Source organism: Ruditapes philippinarum, unplaced genomic scaffold, assembly GCF_026571515.1.
Source record: "Ruditapes philippinarum isolate M1 unplaced genomic scaffold, ASM2657151v2 ctg2039_1_1_1_1, whole genome shotgun sequence".
NCBI classification, from domain to species: Eukaryota; Metazoa; Mollusca; class Bivalvia; order Venerida; family Veneridae; genus Ruditapes; species Ruditapes philippinarum.
Window position 1 is genome coordinate 66,413 of NW_026854693.1, and position 19,715 is coordinate 86,127.

General features: G+C 32.5%; 1 protein-coding gene and 1 long non-coding RNA gene across 3 annotated transcripts in view; one reads left to right on the plus strand and one right to left on the minus strand.

The window, feature by feature from the left end:
* The window catches only part of LOC132740760 (uncharacterized), a 39,996-nt gene extending 26,167 nt beyond the window's left edge, over positions 1-13,829 (minus strand). The window contains exon 1 of one of the 2 annotated variants that reach the window (XM_060728737.1): positions 13,769-13,829. The gene's annotated coding sequence lies outside the window, so the exon portion shown is untranslated. Of the gene's footprint in view, positions 1-1,773; positions 1,885-13,768 lie in introns of those variants that run through there. The other variant, XM_060728738.1, reaches the window with a different exon arrangement.
* On the plus strand, positions 7,919-10,346 carry LOC132740763 (uncharacterized). The gene is made up of 2 exons (XR_009627207.1): positions 7,919-8,184; positions 9,533-10,346. It is a non-coding gene; the product is annotated as an uncharacterized LOC132740763 (long non-coding RNA).
* Positions 13,830-19,715: the final 5,886 nt, after the last annotated feature.

The following is a 19,715-nucleotide window of genomic DNA, read 5'->3' on the forward strand; positions in this document are numbered from 1 at the left end:
GAAATTGTATAAAAGAAGAACATCCCTCTATTAATACATTTCCATAATTAGATGTTGAATTCTTTTTAAGCCGGTGCTTGGGGGCATGCCTTAACAATTGTCTCTGTCGTTCATGATATGGCTCAATTAAATCGGTCCTGAAACATATAGAATATCCCATGCTGTCCTACCTTTAAATATTTTCTCTGGACATTGTAATTTCATTTTATACGATATAATCTCAACTTTAAATTCCTCTAAAGTAGCCAATGCCAACATACATGTAAATCAGATTTGGTATTGCATATCACTAAATGTTTGGCATACAAATCCGTAAAACTTATCGAAATGTATATCAGTATACCTGCCTAAACTCCATGCGAATTTGGGATAAGAAAAAAAAATAGTCTGAAGCCCCAAATAAATATGGTAAAGACATTATATCAAGACGAGTTCAAACCATATTTCTGAACTATTATCTGTAAAATGAAATTATGTAGACACAAATATTTCGATCTTAAAAATATATTGTGTACACTATATTTCAATCAACCTTTTTCTGATTCATACCCTGCCCCCCCCCCCCCTTTTTTTTAAAACATGAACATAAAATGATAGATGAATAGATAGATGATAGATACCAGCTAATAGACTTCAGGGATGTTCATTTAAAAGAAAAATAAGCATTTAATGCTTTCGGATCTGATCCTTTTTTCAGCATTGTTTAACTTTTGTAATATTCATTATTGTATGTAATTATTGTTTGTGCAAATTGTTTGAAATAAAATATGTTTAAACTAAAAGAAAAAGTTTATCTTCGTATATCTGTTCTTTTCCATAATACAGGTAACTTAAAAAAATAGAACTTACAAATGCTTTAACATAACTGGAGATGTGTTATGTCGTTGTATTTTTCCAAAACACGTCAAAACATGTCATACTGACATATGTGTAAACTCAGTATATACATGAACATTGTGAAAGATATGACTCATATCATTGATCACTGATCATATTTGCCTAACTAAGGCAAAATGATTGAAACATTTTTTTCAAAGGCTAGATAACATTGAACAGCTGAAACTTTTTTTTCAAGGGCTAGATAACATTTAATTTGAACATATCTGTTTAAATTGCGCAATATTTCTTATCACGAAAGTATGTCATAAAATTTCAACTCGAATGGAAATTTGAAAATGTAAAGATGTTTGAATAACTGTATATACATCAAAATGATAGGAAATCTCTTCAATATAGTTAAAGAAAAAAACAGAATTCCTTAAAGAAAGCCCAACACGGCAAAACGAGCCTGTTCATGGACGGTAGTGTTAATTGTAAGCTACCGTCCACGCCCCCTAGCACCGGCTAACGTAGAATTCAACATTTAACATGAACTGGTATTTTTTTTTATTTCGAAACATGCGCAGATGTGTTCATAAGGTTTGGTTAACGTAACAAGATCATTATCATAGCATTAAACTTATAGTATTCTTTTTTGCTTCCACATTATATCATGTTTTCATTAGTTTCACGACATTATTTGAAATGTTTAAATGTTTTGAAATCAGAAGAAAAGTATCTATATATAGATCTGAGACCGCTGATTATCTGATTTGTTTATCTAAAAGGTAGTAAAATAGTATAAAGTTCAAGGGTTTCCGCTTCTGAGTATTTTACTCAACTGCAGTATGTTTTCTAAGTATTTTAGTATTATTCTTTTCAATTCTAATTGTTTTAGTTAAAACATACTTAAGAATAAGGAACTTAATGAAAATAATATTAAAAAGAACTTACTTGCGTATGAAAAGAGATTAACGTCCTGTTATTGAATAGTGTTAAGATATGTACATATATTTAGAAGAAGATAAGACTTTTAAGACATGTACACTCTTTAAATAGGACTGATTGTATTTCATAATTAGGGTCCGGTTTCAACCGGAAATGAAAACATTAACCGGATTCAACACTTCACTCTCAATTTCACTATCAAAATGTTATCAGATATTTTTTCCTGCCTGCCTCACCCATTGTATTTCACTGTTAAGATAAAAGAAACTTAAGTAGGACACTTGTTGATTTAAAAGAACCCCATTGACTTTTTAACCTTTTTCATACACAACAATTTACAAATATTTTAATATAAAAACCGAAATATTTGTTGTCAACGCACAATCGCGACAATGGATTGTCATAATTACTGATAATTAACTTGTCTTTAAGTTAAATTATGTAATATGAATGTAAAATCATTTCATTGAAGGAATGCTTTATGTATGACCGATGCAAAAAAAGAAACACATTAATATATATGACTAAATGTTTAAAATAGAGAAAATTAATTTAGATTAATAAGTGTTTTACAGCAACAAATGATTGTTTTGGGTACAGTTGTTGATTTTGACACAGAATTCAACAGTAACAAGAAAAAGATTACATGAAAACTCAGATTGGCTGAATCTGTTAATAGCCCATGGTGCTTAATAATATGATACAAATTACCGACCATGGCCAAATGATTAAAAGCGCTAGTGTAGGCATATTCTGCTAATCTAAATAGAATACATGTATGATGTAACCAGGAATTTATTCGTATGCGTGTTCTGCCGTAATCATTCAAGACACTTCGGCGACGTTCCACGAAAAGTGTCATATTGTCCCCAAAACGAAAGAACACCGGATGATAGTATATAAAATGCTATTTTGATATTGGACCAGGTCTTTGATGCCAATTTATCTTAGAAAGCTGCCGATAGACAATTTCAAAAAGCAGGAGACTTATTCTTATTGCATGTGTTTTAAGTCCAAAGCAATACAAGTTTGACTTAATTGAACATTCAAATTATGTAAATTATCAAGAATGAATATTTAGATGTATATATATGCGACTGTGTGCGAAACAATGGTTGTGTTTATATAAAGGGATGATAATTAGTTTTTAATTGAGATAATGTGCAAGAAACCTTGATTAAATTTTATTGTCTGAATATTTGCATTCATATATGTGGCTGACAATCTTTTTATTAACGACGTGAATAAATTTAAGATCTATAGGTCGTGAGTGAATATTCTAATACATGCTAATACATACTTAAGAGAAGACCTAAAAAGGTTACCGTGCACGGATGTTAAATGGACGTGACAGTAAGTTATAACAGAGACCGTGAACGAATGTTAAAAAAGGTATTTCAGTGACTCTGATTGAATATATTGATTTATATAAGAAACGATGAGCGACCAGCATGAATCCTGATCAGACTGCGCGGATGCGCAGGCTGGTCTGGATCCATGCTGGTCGCAAACGCATTATGTTGGTTTTGTCATGACACGGCTCAAATGTTTACGTTTTAACATGACAAAAAATGAATATTATTTACAAAAATGAACCAATCATGCAATATGCATTATATCTTCAGTACAATAATTGAAATTTAATCAATATTTCAATTGTGTGGTAACCATTAATCAATGTATGTTTTAAAATCATATTTCAGATAATAAAATATTTAACATGGTATCATATTTACAGCTGCCATTAAAATCAATTTAGTACAATTTAAAGGTTCATTTTTTTTTCTCAGCCCTAAAAATTCTAAATCAATATGCAATTAACTGTTAACAAATCAAATGAGTTGTTGTTTTTCTGACTTACACTTTAGACTTTCAACATACTAAATGAGCCGTGCCATGGCAAAACCAACATAATGGGTTTGCGACCAGCATGGATCCAGACCAGCCTGCGCGTCCGCGCAGTCTGATCAGGATCCATGCTGTGCGCTTACAAACCCTATAACAAGTAGAGAAACTGATATCGAACAGCATGGATCCTGATCAGACTGCGCGGATGCGCAGGCTGGTCTGGATCCATGCTGGTCGCAAACGCACTAAGTTTTTTTTTGTTGTGACGCGGCTCAAATGTTTTAAAAATCTGAAAAAGGGAGATCCCTCGAAAGCAATGTAAATAAACAAAATTTTATGAAAATTTCAGACTCAGTTTAATTTAGTCTGTTCATGAGTTATAATGCAAACCATATTACATTCATAGCTATTCATACAGATCTAACTGAACAATAAGATAATTATAAGAATAATTTTAACAAATGTATATCTTGCATTTGTTATTCGGCGAAGACATTTATGGAATGTTGGAGGTCTGTCACGGGAGAGACATGAAGGTGAGTCGACATTATTTGACACAAAGTATGTGTATCAAACAGAAAAACAAGTAGAGATTTTGATGCTAAAGCATCAAGTCGCCGGATAGAAAAAATGATTGTATTATCATAAATATAAGAAAATATAAGTTTAATGGTTCAAGTATAAAAATAAGAGGAACAATCAGTTGAGTAATGTTTGTCACTGAGGCTTGTAAGGCAAGTGCTATGCTGGTAATTCTTTATACATTATACATAATTATACTGTTGTACCATATATTGAAATTCGTATAGGTTACTAGTTCAGATTCAGATAATTACCGACAAATAATTACCGATCATCGAATATTTGCAAAGTGACTATGAAAATATATATGTTTAATTATTTCATGAAACAATACAATTTTACTGTAAAAGTGTTGTACATCATTATTATGTGCTATAGAAAAAATATATAATTTAGTTGAAATCAATACATGTATTCCCATCGTTACATACGATATATAGAGGATATTTGTTTGTTTTGCATGTAAGATTGAAATATAATTTCACTGAGTGAACACCAGATGCAATATTTTCACGAGTGGCGTAGCCACGAGTGAAAATATAATAGCTGGTGTTCACGAATGAAATATATTTCAATCTTATATGTAAAACAAATAAATTTTCTTTTTATTTCATGCTTTTTAAGTGATTTTAAGTATTTTTTACTGATTTTGCCGCGTAACGTCGCGCATTCTCCTTTGTGACGTCATCACATCATGACGTCACATTATCAAGCTTGAAAAATAGTTCTGTTAAATTTCTCTCATTTTGTTACATTTTTAATATGATGTATGGTGACATCGACTTTCTTTTCCTAAAGAAGCAAAATTTACGCATGACAGCATTTATTTCTGTCTGTTATTCCATTTAGTTATGATTTTCTTTTCATCCTCATTTAGATATAGTCCGGCTACAGTGAAAATTATATTTTATAAATTTCACTAGTGGTTTATCAGAATATAATCATCTGAGATATTCCAATAAAACACTGGAAAGCATGAAATAAATAAAATTAACGTTTAATTGCCTTTCAGTGCGATAAACTATCAACACAAAGATAGTTTATTATTTTTTTCTATGTATCTAATACGATTCCGGACCCCTAACGTCATACCGTTTTGGAAACCTGCGTGACGGAAACCGACGGAATATACCGAAATCAACGATTACCATTATATATTTAAATAATGTGCCTCTTAAGCATAAAATTACTTTGGGATGTTCAACCTAAACTATTGAACTTTCTTGTCGAAAGTTTGACAGAAAGGGCCAAGTTTAACCCTTCACCAAGAAGAAAGGAAAAGGTTTTGAAAATTTATTTTTAAGGTATAAAATATGAGTAAACAGGTTTTTCTAATGATATAAAGTATGAAACTGATTAATGAAAAATAACTTATGTAATTATCTGTACAAAATAACAATGATTTGCATCTTATCAGCTACCACACCTTTTGCCAACCATTAACAAGTTACCTGTATGTCTTATCAGCAATCTGTTACTATTAATAGATTTTATAGCGATATACAACATATATAAACTCGTGATTCTTACGAAAGACCAGGGAGAATTTGTTTATAATTAGATAAAATAATGTAATATAATAGGTCTCATAAAATATAAACAACCAAATAATTTTAAAGTGTCATTTCAAATATCATTCATGATTCATATAAAAAAATATTATAAAATAGCAATGCTTGACACATAGAAAAAGTAAAAGTATCCCTAATATTCAATGACTGATCCTTGGGGATACGTTATTGATTCATTTTATGAAAATTGTAATGTTGCTTTTTAAGATGTCAATATGTGCATATTTCATTTCACTGAGCAAAGTTATCATATGTTTGAATTTTTGAGATTACTGAAAAATAATTGTTGTCTTTAATTGTTCAATGATTGATATGCTTTTATTTTCAGATTTTAAGGGCTTCTCCTACCATAGGTATAATAATATGATTAATAAACCAAAAGTAAGTGTAACTTTATTTAATGAAGATATGCCATTTGAGAAATTTGTTATCTTTACTGTAGTTGAGGATTTATTTATTTATTTATTTTATTTAATCATTTTATTAATTTGTTTTTTGTTTTTGATTTTCTTTTGTTTGAAATTCTATGTTTAAAGGTTCCTTTATTAGCTCAGCGTTATCTTCTATGACGGATTTCACAACAACCGTTCGTTCAAATTTAGTTCTTTGTACGTAATTAACGAGACAATACTTTAATTCTTGTATATCTGAATTAAAAACTGTTTAAATGTTGAATAAAATACATTCAAACTAATGATTAATGGCTAACTTATTGTTTATATCTCTTGTATCTATATCTACAGTTGCTATTGAGATATGCCGATAACTTTTTGTTTGACTAAATATCATGTTCCCATTACACCAAGGCTAACTGATAAATATCATAAAAAGTAGTGACACGGTATGAGCTCAATCGTCCAGTTGAACAGAACCTTTGAAAGACTTTGAATAAAACTATATCAAATTTCAGATGTTAACAATGAAAATATGATTTAGTCAATACTCAAATTTTTGTATTAAACTATTCAATGAAATTCGCAATAGATAAAATAGTCTATATAGCTTTTCAAGATATAATGAGCTTTTCAAGATATAATGAGAGTTCCTTGTTCACAATAGCATAATTATCTCTTTCTTGTATGTTAGCAATATAATTTACGAAATACGAGTCATGTTACACTCGCCATATAATTTATAAATTCCAATCCTTACAGCCATGAAATTAATTGGGTCTAGTTTTTGTTTTTTGTTTTGTCTGTTTGTTTGTTTGTTTGTTTGTATTTGAATTTACTTTTGAACTATTATTTTTATCACATTTTCATTACTGTAAGTAATTTATTGAAGAACTTATACAAAAGGCATGATACATGCGATTGTGTAAACATTTAACAAACTGCATTTGCAAATATATACAGACTTAAGATGTGCTCACTGGAAAATGACTTATACTCAATTCAATAATAAAGGTTTCATTATAACAAGTTCAAGCCCATTAATGATACCTTTTTAGGGCAACATTAAGTTTATGTAATAGAAAGAGGATCGAAACACGAGGTTATCTAATTACATATTATATGCAAATATAAAAACACTTTTCCTCTTGTCCAGAAAGAAGTAACAAATGTAGAAGCATCTGAATATGACTTTTCTATCGTTATCGCTTTCCCTGTCACCACAATAAGTAAATCCCAGAAAAAAATGAACCAATGAACGAGCATGCATGCTCTATTTTATTCCCGACAGACAGTGCGGTAACTGGAGTGCAGGTAACTAATACAAGCACTCCAGTTAACGCACTGTGCATGTATGAGTGCACCATTTGACTCTGGCACATTTTCAAAAGAAAAGTCTCCATACAATGATACAAAAGTTTAGTTAATCAGATAATAGTGAGAAGCTCCCATTATGCATACTGACTTCAACAAGACACCAGTAAATTTTCAAAAGGTGGCTGCCAAAAGGTCATACTAATTATTTTTCATCGACCTGTGACAAGTTCAAACCCAGTTAAAGCTGTACTTAAAGATGCCTTTACCATTTACGTCACAAGTTTGATATATAGAGAGATATCACATTAAACAAATTAAATGTCATTTAGAACATGCGTGAAGATACGATGTGTGGTATATTTCCAAACATAATATGTCGTCTGCTGCGTGTACATATAGAAAAAATAGTATGATATCATTACAATTTAGAATACAATTTACCTCATTATAAAGCCAAGCACTGGTTACACATACATTTGTAAAAATCCAGCCAGCACGAACTGTAAATTAATGATACAAAATTCACATTTAAGATTCATCATTATTGAGATAGCAGCACGTGAATTCGTTACAATGACATCCAGACAGCTGATCGATATATGCATATCAGGAATACCAATACTCGGAGAGCTATGATAGCAGTAATAGAAGCTGAATTATAACGATTCAATATCGGAAAAAAAAGATAATTATCAACAGCATCGTATGTGAGTATCGTATATCCTTGAGTTCAATTTATTTCATTTATTTTTTAATGATGTAATTGTTTCATATTGTGTTTATCACTTCTTATTGTCAATTGTAATATGTATATACTTATTTTGCTTTCTTCGTTTTATGCTAGTTATAATTAGCTATCTTAGTGAATAATGGATCAATATTAGACCTGTAAACAATTATTTATACCTAATATTGTGTTCAAAAGAGTAATTGTATTCTCGTCTCATGTGGGCATCAGATAATTAGAAAATAATTCCTTTACTTTGATAACAAAAAGTATTTCACTAAGTAAAGTTAATAACGTGCAAGTTCAAAATGATCTTTTCGGATCAAGATAACGGTGGCTTTTTTAACATTTCAGTTAAAAAGGAAAAAACAACAGATTTAAACATGAAATGCGAAAATTTTGTAACATATGAACGCACATGAAACATCATACCTTGTATTCATTTACATACATATATAAATGTTCCCAATTTTAGTATCATATACTGATGCAAACTGTCTATCTTATTTTATTTATATATATTTTGCACACCTTTAACGAAAAATGAATCGACTAATGATTATTTGCAATAAACCATATTGGTAAGGATATGTTTGAATTAAAGATAAACAAAAAGTGTGGTTTTTTATTGTGTAACAGTGTATTCTATAAGCTTATATTAAATTTAGCCAGTACGGTTCTCTAAGCCTCTCATGCAGAAATACAAAATCGATATTATCTTTTTGTCAGGATACTGTTTGTTTCCTATTTTAATACATCTTGGTCATGTTTTGCGATCGACGCACCTAGTTAGCTTTACAAGGTAACAACCCGTGATACTGTTATTATTTCTACTACTAATCCCACATGATTTCTAAATCATCGATTAGAGACAACTGACCGTTAGCTTCAAAGTCCAGGAAAAAAGTCACGTAGAAATTTCGAAGAAGACGAAAATGGAAAAGAATTGTATATGTTAAAAGAGTTATGTATCAACATAGCTTTAAAATATTCCATCACAGGTTTGGTTTTAATAAAACATGTATATCATTTAATTAACATTTGTTTCAGTTCAGCAATACAACACATTTTGAAGAACATGCTCAAATGTATGTAGTTAAAAAATTAGTACTGTTTAAATGGTGGTATTTGAAACAACGTTAACGCCCAAAATAAGAATGCTCCCCTTGTGACTGAGGGGTTGAAACTGCGGCCACCATTAATGGGTTCGAATTACTAGAGTCTATGCATCTCTTAGCTCCAGCAGGTAAGGTGGTTTTGACTCCTGGTGTTGCTTTTAACTGTTTGTAACACCTGATGTTAGCCAAAAATCATTTTTCCTCTTTCAGCGCAATGTGATCTAAATTGTGTTCGTGCGCCGTGAAACCAAAATGTAAAAAAAAAGAATAAATATGCGACAAATTTGGTATGTGAATCAACTTAGGAAGATTCCTTTAAACAATATCATTGTTGACTTTAGCTTAGGAGACTTCAGCGAACATGGTTTATACTGTCGCACAACGTCAAAATAAAAAGCTACATTTAAAGTTATGGAAGCCAGAACTATGTTGACATAAGAACGTCTGCTATGAACAAGTCTTTGGAGACAGACAAAAACCTCCTAAAACAAGGTCCAGTGAAGTCAACCTGACATTTGACTTACAACAAAGGCATGGTTACTATAAATAAAGTGTTAATTACGATAATACAAAAATATTAACAAAGACTTTCGTATATTCTCAGTATGCCCATATTTCAAAAAACATTCAAACTGAATGGCAAAGATACCAGACAAAACTATCAATGTACAATAAAGCATAACATTGACTTTTCTAGTTGTTGACCTGGCGTTTGCGCATGATTGATATTCACTACGTTCAGCAATATTATAATGCATAGTTATTTCAAAACTCTCCCTGTCAGAATGATAGAAATGATGACTGGACACGACCATCAATGCATTATACAATATACAAAAAAAAACACATTGCTTATTTGTCATATAAAAGGGTGTGTAAATGTCTGCGCAGCGGACACATTACCAGCAGAAAGTATACGATGCCAAGCGCCATACCACTATCCGGAAGAACATAAAGTAGCTAGGGAACTCGTGTTACAAACCAGCCAATGGCAAGATCAGACCCAAACGGCAGATTCGGGAGGGTGTGAAGGGGAGAGTCAGAAGTAAAATAGGGATTTGGGAAAAGGAGGAGAGGAAACGGCGAGATAGAAAGGAAATAAGAAGAGCAAATAATGAAGTCTCAGAATAATAATACGTTAGAGCAGTTGAGTTGAGTCGGATGTAAGGGATATCGATTTTAGATTTGTATTTGTTCTTGTTTATTGAATTAAATTTGATTATTATTAAACAGGCTTGTATGTAAATAAAAAATAATCATATCAACAAAATTAGTTTTTCTTGATCTTTTACAAAACATTTTATTTCTCTATAACTGATTACATGATTCCATGCTGCTGCTTGACAATCTATTCAAGATAATTTATATGATAGACGATTGTATTTGGTTGTAGTTTAAAAATGATTCCTCCAAAATTATTAAAATGGGTCTATTTCATGCTTAGATTCCTCTAAAACACAGTTTTGACACATCTTCAACATCGAATAGAATGCCCTCCATAGCTAAGGAATCTAAATACTAAAAACCTGAAGATGCAATCCTAGAGCAGGGAAAACTATGTCTAGTTGCGTATTTATAAAACAAAAGGCAAGAATTCTTGCTCGAGTCTAAGCATCTTTTCATCAAACATACAAATCAGGCTTGCGAAAAATTGGAGAAATATAGATTAGAGTTGCAGATGCATGCGCTAATTAATAGGTGATAAGTGTCTCTGTTGAATGGTGCTTACTTTATGCAAACAAAAACATCAAGCATGCACTGATAGCTTCCCCATAAATCTTCAACATATGAATGACAGATGCAGTTACAGAACAGTAAAGAAAATAAAGTTACAGAATATCACTTTGTACAAAAGGAGGCAATTAATCAATCACTTCTAGAATAGTATCTGGTAATTCCGAAGATAAATTGAAAATTAAGAGTCAACTTGACTATAATTATGTTATATGAAAAACAAACAAAAAACCGATCTTTTTCAAACGGCCATTTCCCATGGATCAACTAAAGTAGTTTCAGAAGATGAAATCGTGCCTCAATATAAGCTTAAGAGTTCTGACAGAAATTCAGAGATATTAATTACTAAGTGCGGAGAAAAGCCAAAGAAGATCATGAAAATATTTTGAATGCATTCTTAAGAAAAATATCAAAACTCTTACTTAAAGGGCACACTATTATGATTTTTTTACGCTACGCAATCAATTAACAAGGTTCTTTGTCCTACTCCTAGACAGTAACATCAATTTTATTCAAAATTAGACGCTACTGGTCATTCTTTAGACAAACATCTTCTACTCCCTATATGTTGAAATTATTGAGTGAAAAATAGAATCGCATCAACCCATATTTTAGGTCTTATTCAAAAAATCCTACAAAGAGTGGTTTCTCCGCTCTCACGGAAGTCAGCTTATGTTGCATCTTTTATAAGAAAGGCGACATGTGTGTAGATGAAAGAGATCATATGATACTTAATGGTCTATTATTATTATGTTGGTATCTTGTTACTGTTTCCCAAAAATACTCATTTGCCATATACACGATCAGTCTTTTAGTTCTTTTTCTCTGTTCTCTGGCAATTGGTTAAATCATAGAGAACTTGTATTTGTTAGTGAAAATACTACTTTGTTTTCATGTTGGTATCTCTACGACACATAACAGCACGTTCAGCACTACTTCCGTCAGTTGCTATAATCTAGCATGCTCTTGGTCCATTTTTAAAACATAAAACACATGTTTGGCATTTTAAGAATTTGCAAAATATATATTAAAATGTGCTTTAAATGGCATATCAACGGGGGCTAAACCCGTCCCCTCCGGTGTAGCACTGGGATCTGTCAATCGACCAACATTGTTACTTGCCTTTATATATGACTTCCATTATACCCGGTTATATAAACTCAACAGTCCTCGATTAAGTAGGTGACACTCCAGTATGCCTAACAACTCACCCATCAGGCCAATCCATGACCTTAAAATTGCATCCACAATAATAATTGGAATTTGATTCGCACCACATTGTCAATGTCACACAAAAGAAACATTATGCTTGGCTTCTATCGTAGAATCATAAAGATAAAATCTAAACCTCTTCAGACCAGTGCACATTATTACATTCTAAAACGTTCCTAACTCGAATACATTTCCTAGATCTGGTTACCCGGCCTATACATAAGTTTTTGATATAAAATCGAATGAGCTCGGATGGTAGCTTGCTTTTATCACTACCGACCATGAACAGTCTAGAGCTACCTATCTGTGCAAGTAACATTTTGGCGTTTTTTACTATCTTCATGGATCATGTTTTATTCTTCTTTTTATACTGGCAAAGGAAGTAATTTTAAACGTTGTTAAAGTTTTAAATTGAATTTAAATGCTACCAGCCGCTACCACTCAAACTAAAGTTTTACCTGCTTTTAAACTTGCTTTGCGTTACTACGTACATTCCTGATGATTGTACTGGTGTTATTTTTTTCACTATGCTTTGCTATACACTCAGAGGCACTTATAACCCGACACCTACATTTTTCTGCATAAATAGGTTATTTGTGGACGGATCTCGTTCAAATTCGGACCATATAAAATTCAACATATCATACTTACTACTTAAAATTATATTTACAATTAATCGATAAGAAAATAGAGAAAATAACAAAACAAATATGCTACTGCAAAATTAAAAATCACAGATTGGCTGTAAATATCGTAACATAATGAACAGTCTCTGCATCCCACTAGCAGTTCTAATATTTTGTATGTACTCCCAATTGGCTACAACAATGTAAACACCTCTGTCTCATAGTTCTACATTCCTGAACAAGGGCTTGCTCGAATTCCGGCAACTTGCGAGGGGCTTCTGGTCGCTTTCTCCCACGCCTGTTCAATTCAGCCGACAAGTGTGATGTTGCTGGAACTCGAGTAAGCTCTTATTCAGGAATGGAGAAATATATTCCCCAAGCTTTCATGAGAAACTTCGTGATTTCCACGAGACAGGTGTTTACACGTTGTTTTAGCCAATTTGGAGGACATACAAAGTATTAGAACTGGTTAACATACAGATTTAGTGGGATTAAGAGACTTTTCATTTTTTTACAATATTTACAGCCATTCTGTGATTTTTCATTTTTCAGTAGCATATTTGTTTTGTTATTTTCTCTACATTCTTGTCAATGAATTGTAAATAAAATTCTAGGTAGTAAGTATGATATGTTGAAGTATCTATGTTTCAAAGTTAAACAAAATGCGTTCACAAATAAACAATTTATATCAAAAAATGTAATTAAGTGTCGGGTGCCATGTATGCATTGTGCAAAAATAAATCTTATCTCACATTATATACCAGACAATAAATTATACTGATTCACTTTTTCATATATGATACATAAAAGTGAACAATTCTATAGAAAATACGACTAAAAGAGTAAATATTTTTAAAAAAAAACAACAACTTACTCACGGCAGAAATCCTACTGTACGAATGTGCTCATCACATAGCAATCTTGATCTATGTAGCAACGGGAAACCTAAATTATTCTTAAGCTTGGAAATTTCCAAAATGTAGCTATATATAGCCATTACAATGTGGAAATTCCGAATACATGTATTAAAATAGAAACAGGTCAGTGTAATTCCCCTTTCAAAACCAAAAATGATTTGTTTAGCGAGCCATTTCACACAATCAATTATTTTTTTCTATTATGTCAACGACATGGGTAATTAAACTTGAATTCAATCGATATCTAATACTACATGTACTACAGTTTGTGCAAATCGACATGATCTTCCAGGTCCCTTTTCTATATCAAATGAGCTATAGTACAATCCTTACATCCCTCGAGAGCGATGAAAACAAAGTTTAAAAGTTAAAATTGCACACTCGGATTGATTAAGTCCGTACATGTAATAGATTTATATAATGGACAGGAAATTGCAACAAACAAACTTCCCGGCTTTGGCAATATTCACTTGAACACAATATAGAATTAAAAAGGACAACATTAAACACATTAAGTACGGGGTAATTTTTACATCTGCCGCATGTTGTGAGTATAAAATTCTGAAAAAGGAGGAAGATCACTCGAACGCAACGAAATCCAAGTAAATGTATGTAAAAATCGCAGTCTATGTTTGATTAATTCTGTTCACAAGACAAGATAGAAAGTGCAACATCTCTCACGCCCCTAGGCATCGAATCTTTACCACAATAAAGCATTGGAATCAATGACCTCGGAGGTCATTGCTCATTAGGACCAGAAAAAAGAAAATTGTTATGGCTCCGCCACATAATTTGGATGTCCGTGGCCAAGTGGTTAAGGTCGTTGAATTCAAATCATTTGCCCCTCATCGCTGTTAGCTCGAGTCCTAACAGGGACTAACATGTGAGAAAGATATCAAGTTAATTTACTAAATAGCAATGGTTTCTACTCTGGTGCCCGCTCGTGACGGAAATAATGAACGAAGGGTCACATGAGGTCGAAGATCTTTCCTCCACCAGTAAAGCTGACTTTTACAGCGTTTGTGCGACATAAAATCCAACAAAAATTGATGAAGTTATAGTCATTGCATTATTCGACGCCTTCGTGTCAACACTTGCTGGAGTAAATGCTCGCCTTTGCAATTTGAGATGAAAAATGATAATCACTATTGGAGAAACAAGAAATATCTTCAAAAAAAGATACTCGGCCGAACTAAAACTGGTTTATTTGCATATCGTATTTTAGGAAACATGAAAAAGAATCATAAGAATTATGATGTTGAACTTAGTCAAATTTTTGAAATATTAAAATCATATGCATATGTTGGCAAATACAAAGTATTTTAATAAAAACAAAATCTTAAGTCTGAACTAAATCCTTAAAAAGTAAAAAAGAAGTAAATAAGAACTACAAACAAAGCAATTTATTTTGTACTCATTTTTTTGTAATTCTATTATTTCTATTATTGCGAAATTTCATGCGTATGAGTAAACGGGAAAGTGGATGAAGTTGAAAGTGGTGGTTTTCAAAATGTATAACTCGATCGTGAAAACAGCGTAAAATAATCCGTAGGATACATGGAACTTATAATGTGAAGGCATGGTTAAACAGAACTTAAGTATTTGAAATTTAAAGATTTACTAAGGTCATCCTTGAGTAAAATATTTTAATCCCAGAAATTTATTGAAACCAATTAAATTTTTATTGAATATGTCTAATTGAATAAAAGAATTAATAAACTATGTATGAGAAGCTGCGTTCCCTATTACGGGACAAGTAAAGTTGGTCCTTTCTTAAAAAAAAACTGCCATTTTTTAATGACACTATATATTATTAATATTGTGACCACCTATAGTGTATAGAACTTTAAACATGACATATCTACTTTGTATAAAGTCAAAACGTGTTTATTTTATATATACAAAGAGACTTTGTAGCAATTACAAAAAAAAATGATATAAAATTTGAGCATAGTGTATGTTTAAATTGACAGTCAAAGAAGATATTTCGTTTACAGACTTCTTAAGATCAATCAAAAATTAGACGACAAAATGAGTCGGTTAGCCTCGGTTCTCCTGATAACACTACAAATGACGTAAGGGTTTCAAAGGAAGGTGACTGTTGCGTAAGGGTTTAAAATGGAGGTTACTGTTGCGCTCAAAATAAAGGCAGTTACAGTGACTTCCCATGATATTATTGCAAATGGGTAAGGGTTTCACATGAAGGTGACTGTTGCAATACATGTCGAGTAGGTTAGAGTAACCTCTCCTGTTAACATTGCAAATGGCGTAAGGTTCAAAAGAGACGTGACTGTTGCGCTAAAAAAAGGGTCGGTTGGAGTGACCTCCCCTGTAAACATTGCAAAGTTACAAAAAGAGTCAGATAGAATGGCCTCCCCTTAGAAAATTGTAAATGGCGTAAGGGTTCAATGGGAGGTAACTGTTGCGATTCAAAAAGAGTTGATTAGAGTGATCTCTCCTGGTAAAATTGCAAATGGCGCAAGGGTTTAAAGGGACGTAACTGTTGCGCTCAAAAAAGTGTCAGTTAGAATGACATCCCCTGAAAACATTGCAAATGGCGCTAGGACTCAAAGGGAGGTAATTGCTGCGCTCCAAAAAAGAATTGATTAGAGTGACCTCCCATGACAACATTGCAAATGGCGTAGGGTTCTAAAGGGAGGTAACAGTTGCGCTCAAAAAGAATCGGTTAGAATGACCTCCCCTGAAAAAATGCAAATGGCGTATAGGTTCAAAAGGGAGGTTACTGTTGCGCTAAAAAGGAGTCAATTAGAATGACCTCCCCTGAAAACATTGCAAATGGCGTATAGGTTCAAAGGGAGGTAACTGTTCCCGATAAAAAAGGAGATGATTAATGTGACCTCCCATGATAACATTCCAAATGGCGTATGGGTTCAAAAGGAAGGTAACTGTTGCGCTGTAAAAGAATCAATTAGAGTGACCTCCCCCCATAACATTGCAAATGGCGTTTGGGTTTAAAAGGGAGGTAACTGTTGTGCTGTAAAAGAATCGGTTTGAGTGACCTACCGTGATAACATTGCAAAGGGAGGTTACTGTTGCGTTGAGAATAGTGTTGGTTAAAGTGATCTGTTCATAACATTGCAAATGGTATAAGGGGTGCAAGGGAGAGTACTTTTGCGCTACAAAAACAGAGTCGATAAGAGTGACCTCCCTTGACAACATTGCAAATAGCGTAAGGGTTTAACAGAACTTTGCACGATTGCATGTAAGAAGGTTTTTAAAAATTCTTAGTCTTTTGAAGCTCCTCCTAAAGAAGATTTTATTTCTCAACTCCTAATAATATTTTAATTTTTCCTAATTAGGATTTTAAAATCTGGTCCAAAACGCATTTGTGAACGTTGTCATTATTAGAGATTTTCGACCATGCGACCACATACATGCATCGAGGACAAAAAGGAAGGAAATTTAAGTGACCGTGCGACCACATACACGCATCACAGGATTCCCCTTCTCTAACGAAAAAGGGTCAAAGAGATGTCCGCCCTTTTATTAAAGGGCAGACTTTGTTGATCTTGTTTTTCATATTTTAAAAAATGCCTTTGCCTTATGTTATTGATAAGGAGGCTATTTTTCACAGATATGTCTTGAATTGGTTTATATACAACATTAGTAACACAAACCAAGCGGGTTATCAGTTTACGTCTTTTTAAGTTCGCTATTAAATTTTAAAAAGAGCATATATAATTTCTTGGAAAACTTTGAGTTTGAAGTTTTTTCTACTTCTCATTCTATGTATATAACAGAATTATTTTAATTTTGCAAAACATGAACGTTTCAAAAACGTTTTATATACGTTAAATATTGGAGTTATATTTCACACGTTGTTTTCACATATTTACCTGGGGGCATTTTTGCCGAAGTACTGTCCAAGGACGATAACTTGAGTCTATGTTTACATAACAATTAATAAAAATGCGAAAAAAGAGGTAAAATTATGGAATGCCGGTAGGGACATGCCAATTTGCTTATTTGCCAAATGCTGAATTGCTTATTTGCTAATTGCCGATTTGCTTATTTGCCAATGGCTGATAGGCTTAATGACAAATTTGCTTATTTGCCAATTGCTGAATTGCTAATTTGCTTATTTGTTAACCGCTGGTCTACATATTTGCTTATTTGCCAATTGCTAATTTGCTTTTTTTGCAATAGAATTAGTTTACACTGTGCCGGAAGTATATGGAAAATCTGACTACAGACAACCAGTTGAGTCAGATCTATTAACTTTTACCAACAGTATTCTTGTAAATTCAGTGTTTTTCCAAGAATACTGTTGGTCAATGAATTTAGTTGCAGTGATGCCTACGCAGATATATGTCTTCAACTGATGGCTGACATGTCTTTGAGAACACAGACGCTTGGGGGTCAGATCCCGTACCCCAACGTCATACGTGCCCTTGTAAACACTCTATCAAAACTATTTTAATATTTAAACACGAATTGGACATCGTTAAAAAACTGGTTTTCAAACAATTTTTACATATACCGGTATGAAAAAATACCATATACCACCAAGTCTCAATAAAGTACTTAATTAATGGTTTTATCGTTGAAACGGATGACCAATTCGTATTTAAATAAATATATAAATAGTTTTGATATAGTGTTTACAGAGGCGTATCACGTTGGGGACAGGATCTGACTCCCCAGCTTCTGTGCTTAAGAATGCCTAATAATGTGTTGCAGCTAAAGATCTTTTTGTGCAGCTTAAGTCAGAGATTGATGGCAAAATAAACACTTGATTAGTCATATATAAGTGAAAATTATTGGGTAAAGATTGAAAATTAAAGAACTTGAAAACAAAACTATTTCTTATTTTATGGCATATAAAATGTCGTTATTCTCAGCAGATTTGTCACGGAGGGCCTCATTTTAGTGGTACGACCACATAGTATCACGAATGATACACTTGGTGCATGCTAAACACGGGTGTTTGTCTTTGCACTTAAGCGATAGGCTTTGTTTTGAGCTCTGTAAGATTTTGAGATCACTTATGTCTGTGTGTCCATCAACATTTTGCTTTGGTTCAATGTTTTTGAAATTTGGTCACACTTTCCATTTCTTCATGTTGAACATTTTACATGCCATCAGGTGCACAGACACTTGGGGTTTGGAGCTTAAAACTTAAAACTTCTTTAAAATCCAAATGAAATATATATTTGTCAATCCCAGCACATGTACTGATCATATATATCAAAAAACTTAATATAAGCCGTTTTGAAAAAAAATCATATTTCAACGTCTAAAATAATACACCTAGGGTATAATGGACAAAGCTTCTTTGAATATTGACATTCAGTATGTAACGGGCACAGCTTCTTTATGTACTTTGTATGCATGCTTGTAACGCAAAGTTTATGCAAAGTTGCAGTAAGATGCATGAACCAGCAAAAGTAACAGAGATATGACAGCAAGAAAACCAATGCCTTGGTGGGTAGAATAGCATCCCTATTCTCTGCATAGTGGAGCTAAAACTGAAACTCAAGATGATTAAAAAAAACAACTCCTTTTTGAAACTGAATTTATTTTTTTCGAAATTGAATAAAAAGTATCCATCTGTCTTTCTACCTATATTCTAGGTAATGATGGATTGATCATAACTGTCACAAGTTATAAGTAACAAAACTTTATAAACATAATATTTAACATGATATTGGTTCATGAACTTGAAATGAAGTCTACAAAGACTTGTTATGTCAAACAAGAACTTCGCGAGTCGGACCTGTCTCCTGACAATAGCATACGATTAAATTAATGTAAATAAGCAAATAAGCAATTAGCAAATAAGCAAATTGGCAAATCGGCAATTCAGTAGTTGGCAAATAAGCAAAGTGGCATGTCCCTACCGGCATTCCATATAAAATAGACTGAAGCCTAATAAATGAAACA